A 15,895-nucleotide genomic window follows, 5' to 3' on the forward strand; every position below is an offset into this window, starting at 1 on the left:
GCGGCTGGCAGGCAGGCAGGTGCAAGGCGCAGGGCAGGCGGGGTTCGGGTGAGGGCTGAGGAGGGGCACGGCTGGGCCCGGGAGGCGCAGAGCAGGCTCTTAGGGCGGCCAGCGGCAGCCGCACACGTCTACGGCCATACCACCCTGAACGCGCCCGATCTCGTCTGATCTCGGAAGCTAAGCAGGGTCGGGCCTGGTTAGTACTTGGATGGGAGACCGCCTGGGAATACCGGGTGCTGTAGGCTTTTTTCTTTGCCTTTTCTTTCCCCTTGGGCCACCCTTCCCATACCTTTACCGCCACAGCACCCCGCCCCCTTGCCCAACTAGGCTTCCTCCAAACGCCCCGTGCCCCCCTGGCCCCTCGCCAGCCGCGCACCGCACCGCGAGTCCCTGGCTCGCAGCAGGTGCCCCCTGCAGGGGCAGGCGTCTTCCAGCCAGCCCTTGGGCCTCCAAGCCACCACGCCCACGCACACCGGATCCAGAGGGGTGGGCTGGGGGTCGATGGGGGCGGGCGGGGTGGGCGAAGGCGACGCCTTCGGAGGGAGGGAACGCGGGAGGGCGACGATGACCCTGGCACCGATGGGCCGGGGCCAGCGCGGGCCGGACGGCACCCGCTCTGGGCAGGCGTGTCCTCCCATGGTCCTGCGCCTCGGGCCCTCATCCCCAGATCCCCTAGCCATTCCATCGGGCCGCCCGGAGCGCACGACCGCACTGGGCAACTGGCCCCACCTTAGGCCTGGGCCCGCCTCCACCTTGTCCCCAGCAGCCCTGGGGTGCGCTCCCACCCGCGGGCATTCCCTTCCTTCCCTTGGAACACCGTCCCTTTGCCCCCGTGCCGGGGGTCCCCGCTCCGGGTGGGCAGGACACAAGATGGCCGGTCGCCCGGGGCCTCCCCCCTTGGCGCCCGGGACCACCCGCTGGCACCAGAATCCGTGCTTAGTCTCCCTGCAACAGCGAAGCGAAGACCGAGGCTCGCTCGCTCAGCAAGATGGGGAGAGGGGGGCGCCCTGCACCTCGCCCCAAAGCAGCCCCCCATATAAAGGACGACAGCAGAGGAGGAATCGCCCACATGCCCCGAGGACCAGAGTGGGTCCAGGGCGGGAACGGGAGCAGAGCGGGTCTCGTGACGCCTTGGCTGCGCATCTCGGCCCCGAGGGGCTCCTCGGTGCCCAGAGCCCACCCAAGCACGACCACCCTCCCGAGGGCTAGCTGCCTAGCCAACACAGTCTCCTCCTGTTTGTGTGTGTGGGGGGGCGGGGGGATGGGTGGGGGGGTGGGTGGGGGTGTGGGGGTGTGGGGGTGTGTGGGGTGTGTGGGGTGTGGGGTGTGGGGTGGGGGGTGTGTGTCTGTTTCTGTGGTGTGCCCCTGTGTCTCCGTCCCTGTCCGCATCCAGGTCAGGGTCCGCGTCTGTCTGTCTTGGGGCCAGAGCGGGGGCGTGTGTTGGATACTCTGTCTGTGTCTCCCTCTCTGTCTCTCTCTTCCTCTCTGTCTACATCTCCGTCCGTCCGTGTCTCTGTCTTTCCCCGTGGGTCTGTGCGTCTGTCTATGCCAGCCGGCTTCTGGTGTCCCTCAGTCGGGTCCTCTTGTCGGTGGGTGGGCAGGGGAAGGGTGGCGGAGGAAGGGCGACGGGGTTGGGCTGATGAGGAGGGTCCCTGGGGGCGCCGGTGGCTCCGGGTTGGCTTGGAACCAGGCCGGGGTGGAGAGGCGGAAGGGCCTGGTGGCGGGCCTGGCTTGCCCTAAGGGCGGCGGGTGGGGCGCCGGGGGTGGGGGGGCGCGGAGAACAGCGCGCGGGCCACGCCCCCCGCGCCCCGACGCTCCCCTTGGCCCTCTCGGGAGCCAGGCGGCGGCCCCCGGGTCTGGAGAGTATCGGGCCGTGAGAGCGCTCGGTGTTCCGCGACTGCGGGGCGCTGGAGGCGCCACGTCCTCTGGGCGGTTTGGCAGGCAGGCAGGTGCAAGGCACAGGGCAGGCGTGGGGCGGTTGGGGGCTGAGGAGGGGCACGGCTGCGGCCCGGAGGCGCAGAGCAGGCTCTTAGGGCGGCCAGCGGCAGCGGCACACGTCTACGGCCATACCACCCTGAACGCGCCCGATCTCGTCTGATCTCGGAAGCTAAGCAGGGTCGGGCCTGGTTAGTACTTGGATGGGAGACCGCCTGGGAATACCGGGTGCTGTAGGCTTTTTTTCTTTGCCTTTTCTTTCCCCTTCGGCCTCCCTTCCTCTCCCTTCGCCGCCACAGTCCCCCCCCCCCCGCCCCGCCCCCTCCGCCCCTTGCCCAACAAGGCCTCCTGCAAACGCCCGGTGCCCCCCTGGCCCCTCGCCAGCCGCGCACCGCACCGAGGGTCCCTGTCTCGCAGCTTGTGCCCGCTGCACCGGCAGGCAGCCCCCAGCCCTTCCACCTCACAGCCACCACGCCCACGCACACCCGATCCAGAGGGGCGGGCTGGGGGAGGTGGGGGCGGGCTGGGTGGGCGGAGGCGGCGGCTTCGCAGGGAGGGAAAGGGGGAGGGCGGCGAGGACCGCCCGCGGGCTTGGGGCGGGGGGAGCGCGGGCGGGACGGCACCCCGTCTCGGCAGGCGTGCCCTCCCAAGGTCCTGCGCCTCGGGGCCTCATCCCCGGAGCCCCTAGCCATTCCCTTGGGCCGCCCCGAGTGCACAAGCGCACCGGGCAACCGGCCCCACCTTAGGCCTGGGCCCGCCTCCACCTTCTCCCCACCCGCCCTGGGCTGCGCTCCCGCGCGCGCGGGCATTCCCTTCCTTCCCGCGGAACACCGTCCCTCTGCCCCCAGGCCGGGGGTCCTCGCTCCGTGTGGGCAGGACACAAGATGGCCGACCGCCCGGGGCCTCCCCCGTTGGCACCCGGGACCACCCGTTGGCCCCCGACTCCGTGCTCAGTGTCCCCGCAACAGCGAAGCGCACAGCGAGGCTCGCTCGCTCGGCAAGACGGCGGGAGGGGGCGGCCCTGCACCACGCCCCAAAGCGGCCCCCCAAATAAAGGACGAGAGCAGAGGAGGAATCGCCCGCACGCCCCCAGGCCCAGAGTGGGTCCTGGGCGGGAACGGGAGCAGGGCGGGTCTCCTGAGGCCTTGGCTGCGCGACCTCGGCCCCGGGGGGCTCCTCGGTGCCCAGAGCCCACCCAAGCACGACCACCCTCCCGAGGAGGGCTAGCTGCCTAGCCAACACAGTCTCTTCCTCTGTGTGTGTGTGTGTGTGTGTGTGGTGTGTGTGTGGTGTGTGTGGTGTGTGTGTGGTGTGTGTGTCTGTTTCTGGGGTGTGCCCCTGTGTCTCCGTCCCTGTCCGCATCCAGGTCAGGGTCCGCGTCTGTCTGTCTTGGGGCCAGAGCGGGGGTGTGTGTTGGATACTCTGTCTGTGTTCTCCCTCTCTGTCCCTCTCTTCCTCTCTGTCTACATCTCCGTCCGTCCGTCCGTCCGTGTCTCTGTCTTTCCCCGTGGGTCTGTGCGTCTGTCTATGCCAGCCGGCTTCTGGTGTCCCTCAGTCGGGTCCTCTTGTCGGTGGGTGGGCAGGGGAAGGGTGGCGGAGGAAGGGCGACGGGGTTGGGCTGATGAGGAGGGTCCCTGGGGGCGCCGGTGGCTCCGGGTTGGCTTGGAGCCAGGCGGGGTGGAGAGGCAGAAAGGCCTGGTGGCCGGCCTGGCTTGGCCTAGGGCGACGGGTGGGACGCTGGGGGTGGGGGTGGGGGTGGGGGGCGCGGAAAACACCTCAGGGGCCGCGCCCACCGCGCCCCGCCCCGACGCTTCCCTTTGCCATGCCGGTAGCCAGGAGGCGGTGGGGCGGCGGCGGCCCCCGGGACTGGAGAGTCCCCGGCAGGGAGAGCGCCCGGACTTCCACGACTGCGGGGCACCGGAGGGGCCACGTCCCCTGGGCGGCTGGCAGGCAGGCAGGTGCAAGGCGCAGGGCAGGCGGGGTTCGGGTGAGGGCTGAGGAGGGGCACGGCTGGGCCCGGGAGGCGCAGAGCAGGCTCTTAGGGCGGCCAGCGGCAGCCGCACACGTCTACGGCCATACCACCCTGAACGCGCCCGATCTCGTCTGATCTCGGAAGCTAAGCAGGGTCGGGCCTGGTTAGTACTTGGATGGGAGACCGCCTGGGAATACCGGGTGCTGTAGGCTTTTTTCTTTGCCTTTTCTTTCCCCTTGGGCCACCCTTCCCATACCTTTACCGCCACAGCACCCCGCCCCCTTGCCCAACTAGGCTTCCTCCAAACGCCCCGTGCCCCCCTGGCCCCTCGCCAGCCGCGCACCGCACCGCGAGTCCCTGGCTCGCAGCAGGTGCCCCCTGCAGGGGCAGGCGTCTTCCAGCCAGCCCTTGGGCCTCCAAGCCACCACGCCCACGCACACCGGATCCAGAGGGCTGGGCTGGGGGTCGATGGGGGCGGGCGGGGTGGGCGAAGGCGACGCCTTCGGAGGGAGGGAACGCGGGAGGGCGACGAAGACCCTGGCACCGATGGGCCGGGGCCAGCGCGGGCCGGACGGCACCCGCTCTGGGCAGGCGTGTCCTCCCATGGTCCTGCGCCTCGGGCCCTCATCCCCACATCCCCTAGCCATTCCATCGGGCCGCCCGGAGCGCACGACCGCACTGGGCAACTGGCCCCACCTTAGGCCTGGGCCCGCCTCCACCTTGTCCCCAGCAGCCCTGGGGTGCGCTCCCACCCGCGGGCATTCCCTTCCTTCCCTTGGAACACCGTCCCTTTGCCCCCGTGCCGGGGGTCCCCGCTCCGGGTGGGCAGGACACAAGATGGCCGGTCGCCCGGGGCCTCCCCCCTTGGCGCCCGGGACCACCCGCTGGCACCAGAATCCGTGCTTAGTCTCCCTGCAACAGCGAAGCGAAGACCGAGGCTCGCTCGCTCAGCAAGATGGGGAGAGGGGGGCGCCCTGCACCTCGCCCCAAAGCAGCCCCCCATATAAAGGACGACAGCAGAGGAGGAATCGCCCACATGCCCCGAGGACCAGAGTGGGTCCAGGGCGGGAACGGGAGCAGAGCGGGTCTCGTGACGCCTTGGCTGCGCATCTCGGCCCCGAGGGGCTCCTCGGTGCCCAGAGCCCACCCAAGCACGACCACCCTCCCGAGGGCTAGCTGCCTAGCCAACACAGTCTCCTCCTGTTTGTGTGTGTGGGGGGGCGGGGGGATGGGTGGGGGGGTGGGTGGGGGTGTGGGGGTGTGGGGGTGTGTGGGGTGTGTGGGGTGTGGGGTGTGGGGTGGGGGGTGTGTGTCTGTTTCTGTGGTGTGCCCCTGTGTCTCCGTCCCTGTCCGCATCCAGGTCAGGGTCCGCGTCTGTCTGTCTTGGGGCCAGAGCGGGGGCGTGTGTTGGATACTCTGTCTGTGTCTCCCTCTCTGTCTCTCTCTTCCTCTCTGTCTACATCTCCGTCCGTCCGTGTCTCTGTCTTTCCCCGTGGGTCTGTGCGTCTGTCTATGCCAGCCGGCTTCTGGTGTCCCTCAGTCGGGTCCTCTTGTCGGTGGGTGGGCAGGGGAAGGGTGGCGGAGGAAGGGCGACGGGGTTGGGCTGATGAGGAGGGTCCCTGGGGGCGCCGGTGGCTCCGGGTTGGCTTGGAACCAGGCCGGGGTGGAGAGGCGGAAGGGCCTGGTGGCGGGCCTGGCTTGCCCTAAGGGCGGCGGGTGGGGCGCCGGGGGTGGGGGGGCGCGGAGAACAGCGCGCGGGCCACGCCCCCCGCGCCCCGACGCTCCCCTTGGCCCTCTCGGGAGCCAGGCGGCGGCCCCCGGGTCTGGAGAGTATCGGGCCGTGAGAGCGCTCGGTGTTCCGCGACTGCGGGGCGCTGGAGGCGCCACGTCCTCTGGGCGGTTTGGCAGGCAGGCAGGTGCAAGGCACAGGGCAGGCGTGGGGCGGTTGGGGGCTGAGGAGGGGCACGGCTGCGGCCCGGAGGCGCAGAGCAGGCTCTTAGGGCGGCCAGCGGCAGCGGCACACGTCTACGGCCATACCACCCTGAACGCGCCCGATCTCGTCTGATCTCGGAAGCTAAGCAGGGTCGGGCCTGGTTAGTACTTGGATGGGAGACCGCCTGGGAATACCGGGTGCTGTAGGCTTTTTTTCTTTGCCTTTTCTTTCCCCTTCGGCCTCCCTTCCTCTCCCTTCGCCGCCACAGTCCCCCCCCCCCGCCCCGCCCCCTCCGCCCCTTGCCCAACAAGGCCTCCTGCAAACGCCCGGTGCCCCCCTGGCCCCTCGCCAGCCGCGCACCGCACCGAGGGTCCCTGTCTCGCAGCTTGTGCCCGCTGCACCGGCAGGCAGCCCCCAGCCCTTCCACCTCACAGCCACCACGCCCACGCACACCCGATCCAGAGGGGCGGGCTGGGGGAGGTGGGGGCGGGCTGGGTGGGCGGAGGCGGCGGCTTCGCAGGGAGGGAAAGGGGGAGGGCGGCGAGGACCGCCCGCGGGCTTGGGGCGGGGGGAGCGCGGGCGGGACGGCACCCCGTCTCGGCAGGCGTGCCCTCCCAAGGTCCTGCGCCTCGGGGCCTCATCCCCGGAGCCCCTAGCCATTCCCTTGGGCCGCCCCGAGTGCACAAGCGCACCGGGCAACCGGCCCCACCTTAGGCCTGGGCCCGCCTCCACCTTCTCCCCACCCGCCCTGGGCTGCGCTCCCGCGCGCGCGGGCATTCCCTTCCTTCCCGCGGAACACCGTCCCTCTGCCCCCAGGCCGGGGGTCCTCGCTCCGTGTGGGCAGGACACAAGATGGCCGACCGCCCGGGGCCTCCCCCGTTGGCACCCGGGACCACCCGTTGGCCCCCGACTCCGTGCTCAGTGTCCCCGCAACAGCGAAGCGCACAGCGAGGCTCGCTCGCTCGGCAAGACGGCGGGAGGGGGCGGCCCTGCACCACGCCCCAAAGCGGCCCCCCAAATAAAGGACGAGAGCAGAGGAGGAATCGCCCGCACGCCCCCAGGCCCAGAGTGGGTCCTGGGCGGGAACGGGAGCAGGGCGGGTCTCCTGAGGCCTTGGCTGCGCGACCTCGGCCCCGGGGGGCTCCTCGGTGCCCAGAGCCCACCCAAGCACGACCACCCTCCCGAGGAGGGCTAGCTGCCTAGCCAACACAGTCTCTTCCTCTGTGTGTGTGTGTGTGTGTGTGTGGTGTGTGTGTGGTGTGTGTGGTGTGTGTGTGGTGTGTGTGTCTGTTTCTGGGGTGTGCCCCTGTGTCTCCGTCCCTGTCCGCATCCAGGTCAGGGTCCGCGTCTGTCTGTCTTGGGGCCAGAGCGGGGGTGTGTGTTGGATACTCTGTCTGTGTTCTCCCTCTCTGTCCCTCTCTTCCTCTCTGTCTACATCTCCGTCCGTCCGTCCGTGTCTCTGTCTTTCCCCGTGGGTCTGTGCGTCTGTCTATGCCAGCCGGCTTCTGGTGTCCCTCAGTCGGGTCCTCTTGTCGGTGGGTGGGCAGGGGAAGGGTGGCGGAGGAAGGGCGACGGGGTTGGGCTGATGAGGAGGGTCCCTGGGGGCGCCGGTGGCTCCGGGTTGGCTTGGAGCCAGGCGGGGTGGAGAGGCAGAAAGGCCTGGTGGCCGGCCTGGCTTGGCCTAGGGCGACGGGTGGGACGCTGGGGGTGGGGGGCGCGGAAAACACCTCAGGGGCCGCGCCCACCGCGCCCCGCCCCGACGCTTCCCTTTGCCATGCCGGTAGCCAGGAGGCGGTGGGGCGGCGGCGGCCCCCGGGACTGGAGAGTCCCCGGCAGGGAGAGCGCCCGGACTTCCACGACTGCGGGGCACCGGAGGGGCCACGTCCCCTGGGCGGCTGGCAGGCAGGCAGGTGCAAGGCGCAGGGCAGGCGGGGTTCGGGTGAGGGCTGAGGAGGGGCACGGCTGGGCCCGGGAGGCGCAGAGCAGGCTCTTAGGGCGGCCAGCGGCAGCCGCACACGTCTACGGCCATACCACCCTGAACGCGCCCGATCTCGTCTGATCTCGGAAGCTAAGCAGGGTCGGGCCTGGTTAGTACTTGGATGGGAGACCGCCTGGGAATACCGGGTGCTGTAGGCTTTTTTCTTTGCCTTTTCTTTCCCCTTGGGCCACCCTTCCCATACCTTTACCGCCACAGCACCCCGCCCCCTTGCCCAACTAGGCTTCCTCCAAACGCCCCGTGCCCCCCTGGCCCCTCGCCAGCCGCGCACCGCACCGCGAGTCCCTGGCTCGCAGCAGGTGCCCCCTGCAGGGGCAGGCGTCTTCCAGCCAGCCCTTGGGCCTCCAAGCCACCACGCCCACGCACACCGGATCCAGAGGGGTGGGCTGGGGGTCGATGGGGGCGGGCGGGGTGGGCGAAGGCGACGCCTTCGGAGGGAGGGAACGCGGGAGGGCGACGATGACCCTGGCACCGATGGGCCGGGGCCAGCGCGGGCCGGACGGCACCCGCTCTGGGCAGGCGTGTCCTCCCATGGTCCTGCGCCTCGGGCCCTCATCCCCAGATCCCCTAGCCATTCCATCGGGCCGCCCGGAGCGCACGACCGCACTGGGCAACTGGCCCCACCTTAGGCCTGGGCCCGCCTCCACCTTGTCCCCAGCAGCCCTGGGGTGCGCTCCCACCCGCGGGCATTCCCTTCCTTCCCTTGGAACACCGTCCCTTTGCCCCCGTGCCGGGGGTCCCCGCTCCGGGTGGGCAGGACACAAGATGGCCGGTCGCCCGGGGCCTCCCCCCTTGGCGCCCGGGACCACCCGCTGGCACCAGAATCCGTGCTTAGTCTCCCTGCAACAGCGAAGCGAAGACCGAGGCTCGCTCGCTCAGCAAGATGGGGAGAGGGGGGCGCCCTGCACCTCGCCCCAAAGCAGCCCCCCATATAAAGGACGACAGCAGAGGAGGAATCGCCCACATGCCCCGAGGACCAGAGTGGGTCCAGGGCGGGAACGGGAGCAGAGCGGGTCTCGTGACGCCTTGGCTGCGCATCTCGGCCCCGAGGGGCTCCTCGGTGCCCAGAGCCCACCCAAGCACGACCACCCTCCCGAGGGCTAGCTGCCTAGCCAACACAGTCTCCTCCTGTTTGTGTGTGTGGGGGGGCGGGGGGATGGGTGGGGGGGTGGGTGGGGGTGTGGGGGTGTGGGGGTGTGTGGGGTGTGTGGGGTGTGGGGTGTGGGGTGGGGGGTGTGTGTCTGTTTCTGTGGTGTGCCCCTGTGTCTCCGTCCCTGTCCGCATCCAGGTCAGGGTCCGCGTCTGTCTGTCTTGGGGCCAGAGCGGGGGCGTGTGTTGGATACTCTGTCTGTGTCTCCCTCTCTGTCTCTCTCTTCCTCTCTGTCTACATCTCCGTCCGTCCGTGTCTCTGTCTTTCCCCGTGGGTCTGTGCGTCTGTCTATGCCAGCCGGCTTCTGGTGTCCCTCAGTCGGGTCCTCTTGTCGGTGGGTGGGCAGGGGAAGGGTGGCGGAGGAAGGGCGACGGGGTTGGGCTGATGAGGAGGGTCCCTGGGGGCGCCGGTGGCTCCGGGTTGGCTTGGAACCAGGCCGGGGTGGAGAGGCGGAAGGGCCTGGTGGCGGGCCTGGCTTGCCCTAAGGGCGGCGGGTGGGGCGCCGGGGGTGGGGGGGCGCGGAGAACAGCGCGCGGGCCACGCCCCCCGCGCCCCGACGCTCCCCTTGGCCCTCTCGGGAGCCAGGCGGCGGCCCCCGGGTCTGGAGAGTATCGGGCCGTGAGAGCGCTCGGTGTTCCGCGACTGCGGGGCGCTGGAGGCGCCACGTCCTCTGGGCGGTTTGGCAGGCAGGCAGGTGCAAGGCACAGGGCAGGCGTGGGGCGGTTGGGGGCTGAGGAGGGGCACGGCTGCGGCCCTGAGGCGCAGAGCAGGCTCTTAGGGCGGCCAGCGGCAGCGGCACACGTCTACGGCCATACCACCCTGAACGCGCCCGATCTCGTCTGATCTCGGAAGCTAAGCAGGGTCGGGCCTGGTTAGTACTTGGATGGGAGACCGCCTGGGAATACCGGGTGCTGTAGGCTTTTTTTCTTTGCCTTTTCTTTCCCCTTCGGCCTCCCTTCCTCTCCCTTCGCCGCCACAGTCCCCCCCCCCGCCCCGCCCCCTCCGCCCCTTGCCCAACAAGGCCTCCTGCAAACGCCCGGTGCCCCCCTGGCCCCTCGCCAGCCGCGCACCGCACCGAGGGTCCCTGTCTCGCAGCTTGTGCCCGCTGCACCGGCAGGCAGCCCCCAGCCCTTCCACCTCACAGCCACCACGCCCACGCACACCCGATCCAGAGGGGCGGGCTGGGGGAGGTGGGGGCGGGCTGGGTGGGCGGAGGCGGCGGCTTCGCAGGGAGGGAAAGGGGGAGGGCGGCGAGGACCGCCCGCGGGCTTGGGGCGGGGGGAGCGCGGGCGGGACGGCACCCCGTCTCGGCAGGCGTGCCCTCCCAAGGTCCTGCGCCTCGGGGCCTCATCCCCGGAGCCCCTAGCCATTCCCTTGGGCCGCCCCGAGTGCACAAGCGCACCGGGCAACCGGCCCCACCTTAGGCCTGGGCCCGCCTCCACCTTCTCCCCACCCGCCCTGGGCTGCGCTCCCGCGCGCGCGGGCATTCCCTTCCTTCCCGCGGAACACCGTCCCTCTGCCCCCAGGCCGGGGGTCCTCGCTCCGTGTGGGCAGGACACAAGATGGCCGACCGCCCGGGGCCTCCCCCGTTGGCACCCGGGACCACCCGTTGGCCCCCGACTCCGTGCTCAGTGTCCCCGCAACAGCGAAGCGCACAGCGAGGCTCGCTCGCTCGGCAAGACGGCGGGAGGGGGCGGCCCTGCACCACGCCCCAAAGCGGCCCCCCAAATAAAGGACGAGAGCAGAGGAGGAATCGCCCGCACGCCCCCAGGCCCAGAGTGGGTCCTGGGCGGGAACGGGAGCAGGGCGGGTCTCCTGAGGCCTTGGCTGCGCGACCTCGGCCCCGGGGGGCTCCTCGGTGCCCAGAGCCCACCCAAGCACGACCACCCTCCCGAGGAGGGCTAGCTGCCTAGCCAACACAGTCTCTTCCTCTGTGTGTGTGTGTGTGTGTGTGTGTGTGGTGTGTGTGTGGTGTGTGTGGTGTGTGTGTGGTGTGTGTGTCTGTTTCTGGGGTGTGCCCCTGTGTCTCCGTCCCTGTCCGCATCCAGGTCAGGGTCCGCGTCTGTCTGTCTTGGGGCCAGAGCGGGGGTGTGTGTTGGATACTCTGTCTGTGTTCTCCCTCTCTGTCCCTCTCTTCCTCTCTGTCTACATCTCCGTCCGTCCGTCCGTCCGTGTCTCTGTCTTTCCCCGTGGGTCTGTGCGTCTGTCTATGCCAGCCGGCTTCCGGTGTCCCTCAGTCGGGTCCTCTTGTCGGTGGGTGGGCAGGGGAAGGGTGGCGGAGGAAGGGCGACGCGGTTGGGCTGATGAGGAGGGTCCCTGGGGGCGCCGGTGGCTCCGGGTTGGCTTGGAGCCAGGCGGGGTGGAGAGGCAGAAAGGCCTGGTGGCCGGCCTGGCTTGGCCTAGGGCGACGGGTGGGACGCTGGGGGTGGGGGGCGCGGAAAACACCTCAGGGGCCGCGCCCACCGCGCCCCGCCCCGACGCTTCCCTTTGCCATGCCGGTAGCCAGGAGGCGGTGGGGCGGCGGCGGCCCCCGGGACTGGAGAGTCCCGGGCAGGGAGAGCGCCCGGACTTCCACGACTGCGGGGCACCGGAGGGGCCACGTCCCCTGGGCGGCTGGCAGGCAGGCAGGTGCAAGGCGCAGGGCAGGCGGGGTTCGGGTGAGGGCTGAGGAGGGGCACGGCTGGGCCCGGGAGGCGCAGAGCAGGCTCTTAGGGCGGCCAGCGGCAGCCGCACACGTCTACGGCCATACCACCCTGAACGCGCCCGATCTCGTCTGATCTCGGAAGCTAAGCAGGGTCGGGCCTGGTTAGTACTTGGATGGGAGACCGCCTGGGAATACCGGGTGCTGTAGGCTTTTTTCTTTGCCTTTTCTTTCCCCTTGGGCCACCCTTCCCATACCTTTACCGCCACAGCACCCCGCCCCCTTGCCCAACTAGGCTTCCTCCAAACGCCCCGTGCCCCCCTGGCCCCTCGCCAGCCGCGCACCGCACCGCGAGTCCCTGGCTCGCAGCAGGTGCCCCCTGCAGGGGCAGGCGTCTTCCAGCCAGCCCTTGGGCCTCCAAGCCACCACGCCCACGCACACCGGATCCAGAGGGGTGGGCTGGGGGTCGATGGGGGCGGGCGGGGTGGGCGAAGGCGACGCCTTCGGAGGGAGGGAACGCGGGAGGGCGACGATGACCCTGGCACCGATGGGCCGGGGCCAGCGCGGGCCGGACGGCACCCGCTCTGGGCAGGCGTGTCCTCCCATGGTCCTGCGCCTCGGGCCCTCATCCCCAGATCCCCTAGCCATTCCATCGGGCCGCCCGGAGCGCACGACCGCACTGGGCAACTGGCCCCACCTTAGGCCTGGGCCCGCCTCCACCTTGTCCCCAGCAGCCCTGGGGTGCGCTCCCACCCGCGGGCATTCCCTTCCTTCCCTTGGAACACCGTCCCTTTGCCCCCGTGCCGGGGGTCCCCGCTCCGGGTGGGCAGGACACAAGATGGCCGGTCGCCCGGGGCCTCCCCCCTTGGCGCCCGGGACCACCCGCTGGCACCAGAATCCGTGCTTAGTCTCCCTGCAACAGCGAAGCGAAGACCGAGGCTCGCTCGCTCAGCAAGATGGGGAGAGGGGGGCGCCCTGCACCTCGCCCCAAAGCAGCCCCCCATATAAAGGACGACAGCAGAGGAGGAATCGCCCACATGCCCCGAGGACCAGAGTGGGTCCAGGGCGGGAACGGGAGCAGAGCGGGTCTCGTGACGCCTTGGCTGCGCATCTCGGCCCCGAGGGGCTCCTCGGTGCCCAGAGCCCACCCAAGCACGACCACCCTCCCGAGGGCTAGCTGCCTAGCCAACACAGTCTCCTCCTGTTTGTGTGTGTGGGGGGGCGGGGGGATGGGTGGGGGGGTGGGTGGGGGTGTGGGGGTGTGGGGGTGTGTGGGGTGTGTGGGGTGTGGGGTGTGGGGTGGGGGGTGTGTGTCTGTTTCTGTGGTGTGCCCCTGTGTCTCCGTCCCTGTCCGCATCCAGGTCAGGGTCCGCGTCTGTCTGTCTTGGGGCCAGAGCGGGGGCGTGTGTTGGATACTCTGTCTGTGTCTCCCTCTCTGTCTCTCTCTTCCTCTCTGTCTACATCTCCGTCCGTCCGTGTCTCTGTCTTTCCCCGTGGGTCTGTGCGTCTGTCTATGCCAGCCGGCTTCTGGTGTCCCTCAGTCGGGTCCTCTTGTCGGTGGGTGGGCAGGGGAAGGGTGGCGGAGGAAGGGCGACGGGGTTGGGCTGATGAGGAGGGTCCCTGGGGGCGCCGGTGGCTCCGGGTTGGCTTGGAACCAGGCCGGGGTGGAGAGGCGGAAGGGCCTGGTGGCGGGCCTGGCTTGCCCTAAGGGCGGCGGGTGGGGCGCCGGGGGTGGGGGGGCGCGGAGAACAGCGCGCGGGCCACGCCCCCCGCGCCCCGACGCTCCCCTTGGCCCTCTCGGGAGCCAGGCGGCGGCCCCCGGGTCTGGAGAGTATCGGGCCGTGAGAGCGCTCGGTGTTCCGCGACTGCGGGGCGCTGGAGGCGCCACGTCCTCTGGGCGGTTTGGCAGGCAGGCAGGTGCAAGGCACAGGGCAGGCGTGGGGCGGTTGGGGGCTGAGGAGGGGCACGGCTGCGGCCCGGAGGCGCAGAGCAGGCTCTTAGGGCGGCCAGCGGCAGCCGCACACGTCTACGGCCATACCACCCTGAACGCGCCCGATCTCGTCTGATCTCGGAAGCTAAGCAGGGTCGGGCCTGGTTAGTACTTGGATGGGAGACCGCCTGGGAATACCGGGTGCTGTAGGCTTTTTTTCTTTGCCTTTTCTTTCCCCTTCGGCCTCCCTTCCTCTCCCTTCGCCGCCACAGTCCCCCCCCCCGCCCCGCCCCCTCCGCCCCTTGCCCAACAAGGCCTCCTGCAAACGCCCGGTGCCCCCCTGGCCCCTCGCCAGCCGCGCACCGCACCGAGGGTCCCTGTCTCGCAGCTTGTGCCCGCTGCACCGGCAGGCAGCCCCCAGCCCTTCCACCTCACAGCCACCACGCCCACGCACACCCGATCCAGAGGGGCGGGCTGGGGGAGGTGGGGGCGGGCTGGGTGGGCGGAGGCGGCGGCTTCGCAGGGAGGGAAAGGGGGAGGGCGGCGAGGACCGCCCGCGGGCTTGGGGCGGGGGGAGCGCGGGCGGGACGGCACCCCGTCTCGGCAGGCGTGCCCTCCCAAGGTCCTGCGCCTCGGGGCCTCATCCCCGGAGCCCCTAGCCATTCCCTTGGGCCGCCCCGAGTGCACAAGCGCACCGGGCAACCGGCCCCACCTTAGGCCTGGGCCCGCCTCCACCTTCTCCCCACCCGCCCTGGGCTGCGCTCCCGCGCGCGCGGGCATTCCCTTCCTTCCCGCGGAACACCGTCCCTCTGCCCCCAGGCCGGGGGTCCTCGCTCCGTGTGGGCAGGACACAAGATGGCCGACCGCCCGGGGCCTCCCCCGTTGGCACCCGGGACCACCCGTTGGCCCCCGACTCCGTGCTCAGTGTCCCCGCAACAGCGAAGCGCACAGCGAGGCTCGCTCGCTCGGCAAGACGGCGGGAGGGGGCGGCCCTGCACCACGCCCCAAAGCGGCCCCCCAAATAAAGGACGAGAGCAGAGGAGGAATCGCCCGCACGCCCCCAGGCCCAGAGTGGGTCCTGGGCGGGAACGGGAGCAGGGCGGGTCTCCTGAGGCCTTGGCTGCGCGACCTCGGCCCCGGGGGGCTCCTCGGTGCCCAGAGCCCACCCAAGCACGACCACCCTCCCGAGGAGGGCTAGCTGCCTAGCCAACACAGTCTCTTCCTCTGTGTGTGTGTGTGTGTGTGTGTGTGTGGTGTGTGTGTGGTGTGTGTGGTGTGTGTGTGGTGTGTGTGTCTGTTTCTGGGGTGTGCCCCTGTGTCTCCGTCCCTGTCCGCATCCAGGTCAGGGTCCGCGTCTGTCTGTCTTGGGGCCAGAGCGGGGGTGTGTGTTGGATACTCTGTCTGTGTTCTCCCTCTCTGTCCCTCTCTTCCTCTCTGTCTACATCTCCGTCCGTCCGTCCGTCCGTGTCTCTGTCTTTCCCCGTGGGTCTGTGCGTCTGTCTATGCCAGCCGGCTTCCGGTGTCCCTCAGTCGGGTCCTCTTGTCGGTGGGTGGGCAGGGGAAGGGTGGCGGAGGAAGGGCGACGGGGTTGGGCTGATGAGGAGGGTCCCTGGGGGCGCCGGTGGCTCCGGGTTGGCTTGGAGCCAGGCGGGGTGGAGAGGCAGAAAGGCCTGGTGGCCGGCCTGGCTTGGCCTAGGGCGACGGGTGGGACGCTGGGGGTGGGGGGCGCGGAAAACACCTCAGGGGCCGCGCCCACCGCGCCCCGCCCCGACGCTTCCCTTTGCCATGCCGGTAGCCAGGAGGCGGTGGGGCGGCGGCGGCCCCCGGGACTGGAGAGTCCCCGGCAGGGAGAGCGCCCGGACTTCCACGACTGCGGGGCACCGGAGGGGCCACGTCCCCTGGGCGGCTGGCAGGCAGGCAGGTGCAAGGCGCAGGGCAGGCGGGGTTCGGGTGAGGGCTGAGGAGGGGCACGGCTGGGCCCGGGAGGCGCAGAGCAGGCTCTTAGGGCGGCCAGCGGCAGCCGCACACGTCTACGGCCATACCACCCTGAACGCGCCCGATCTCGTCTGATCTCGGAAGCTAAGCAGGGTCGGGCCTGGTTAGTACTTGGATGGGAGACCGCCTGGGAATACCGGGTGCTGTAGGCTTTTTTCTTTGCCTTTTCTTTCCCCTTGGGCCACCCTTCCCATACCTTTACCGCCACAGCACCCCGCCCCCTTGCCCAACTAGGCTTCCTCCAAACGCCCCGTGCCCCCCTGGCCCCTCGCCAGCCGCGCACCGCACCGCGAGTCCCTGGCTCGCAGCAGGTGCCCCCTGCAGGGGCAGGCGTCTTCCAGCC

At 70.6% G+C, this 15,895-nt stretch overlaps 9 non-coding genes across 9 annotated transcripts; all 9 read left to right on the forward strand.

The window, feature by feature from the left end:
* The first annotated feature begins 126 nt into the window (after nucleotides 1-126).
* LOC135364974 (5S ribosomal RNA) lies at nucleotides 127-245 on the forward strand. The gene has a single exon (XR_010412782.1). It is a non-coding gene; the product is annotated as a 5S ribosomal RNA (ribosomal RNA).
* A 1,811-nt stretch (nucleotides 246-2,056) lies between these two features.
* LOC135364976 (5S ribosomal RNA) lies at nucleotides 2,057-2,175 on the forward strand. The gene has a single exon (XR_010412784.1). It is a non-coding gene; the product is annotated as a 5S ribosomal RNA (ribosomal RNA).
* A 1,825-nt stretch (nucleotides 2,176-4,000) lies between these two features.
* LOC135364977 (5S ribosomal RNA) lies at nucleotides 4,001-4,119 on the forward strand. Its single transcript, XR_010412785.1, has one exon. It is a non-coding gene; the product is annotated as a 5S ribosomal RNA (ribosomal RNA).
* A 1,811-nt stretch (nucleotides 4,120-5,930) lies between these two features.
* On the forward strand, nucleotides 5,931-6,049 carry LOC135364978 (5S ribosomal RNA). The gene has a single exon (XR_010412786.1). It is a non-coding gene; the product is annotated as a 5S ribosomal RNA (ribosomal RNA).
* Nucleotides 6,050-7,857: 1,808 nt separating this feature from the next.
* Nucleotides 7,858-7,976, forward strand: LOC135364979 (5S ribosomal RNA). Its single transcript, XR_010412787.1, has one exon. It is a non-coding gene; the product is annotated as a 5S ribosomal RNA (ribosomal RNA).
* Nucleotides 7,977-9,787: 1,811 nt separating this feature from the next.
* On the forward strand, nucleotides 9,788-9,906 carry LOC135364980 (5S ribosomal RNA). The gene has a single exon (XR_010412788.1). It is a non-coding gene; the product is annotated as a 5S ribosomal RNA (ribosomal RNA).
* A 1,815-nt stretch (nucleotides 9,907-11,721) lies between these two features.
* On the forward strand, nucleotides 11,722-11,840 carry LOC135364981 (5S ribosomal RNA). Its single transcript, XR_010412789.1, has one exon. It is a non-coding gene; the product is annotated as a 5S ribosomal RNA (ribosomal RNA).
* Nucleotides 11,841-13,651: 1,811 nt separating this feature from the next.
* Nucleotides 13,652-13,770, forward strand: LOC135364982 (5S ribosomal RNA). The gene has a single exon (XR_010412790.1). It is a non-coding gene; the product is annotated as a 5S ribosomal RNA (ribosomal RNA).
* Nucleotides 13,771-15,585: 1,815 nt separating this feature from the next.
* LOC135364983 (5S ribosomal RNA) lies at nucleotides 15,586-15,704 on the forward strand. The gene has a single exon (XR_010412791.1). It is a non-coding gene; the product is annotated as a 5S ribosomal RNA (ribosomal RNA).
* The last annotated feature ends 191 nt before the right edge of the window (nucleotides 15,705-15,895 follow it).

The sequence above is a fragment of the Mirounga angustirostris genome, unplaced genomic scaffold (genome assembly GCF_029215605.1).
Source record: "Mirounga angustirostris isolate CCGP_5_RB_7025 unplaced genomic scaffold, mMirAng1.0.hap1 SCAF_6, whole genome shotgun sequence".
NCBI classification, from domain to species: domain Eukaryota; kingdom Metazoa; phylum Chordata; class Mammalia; order Carnivora; family Phocidae; genus Mirounga; species Mirounga angustirostris.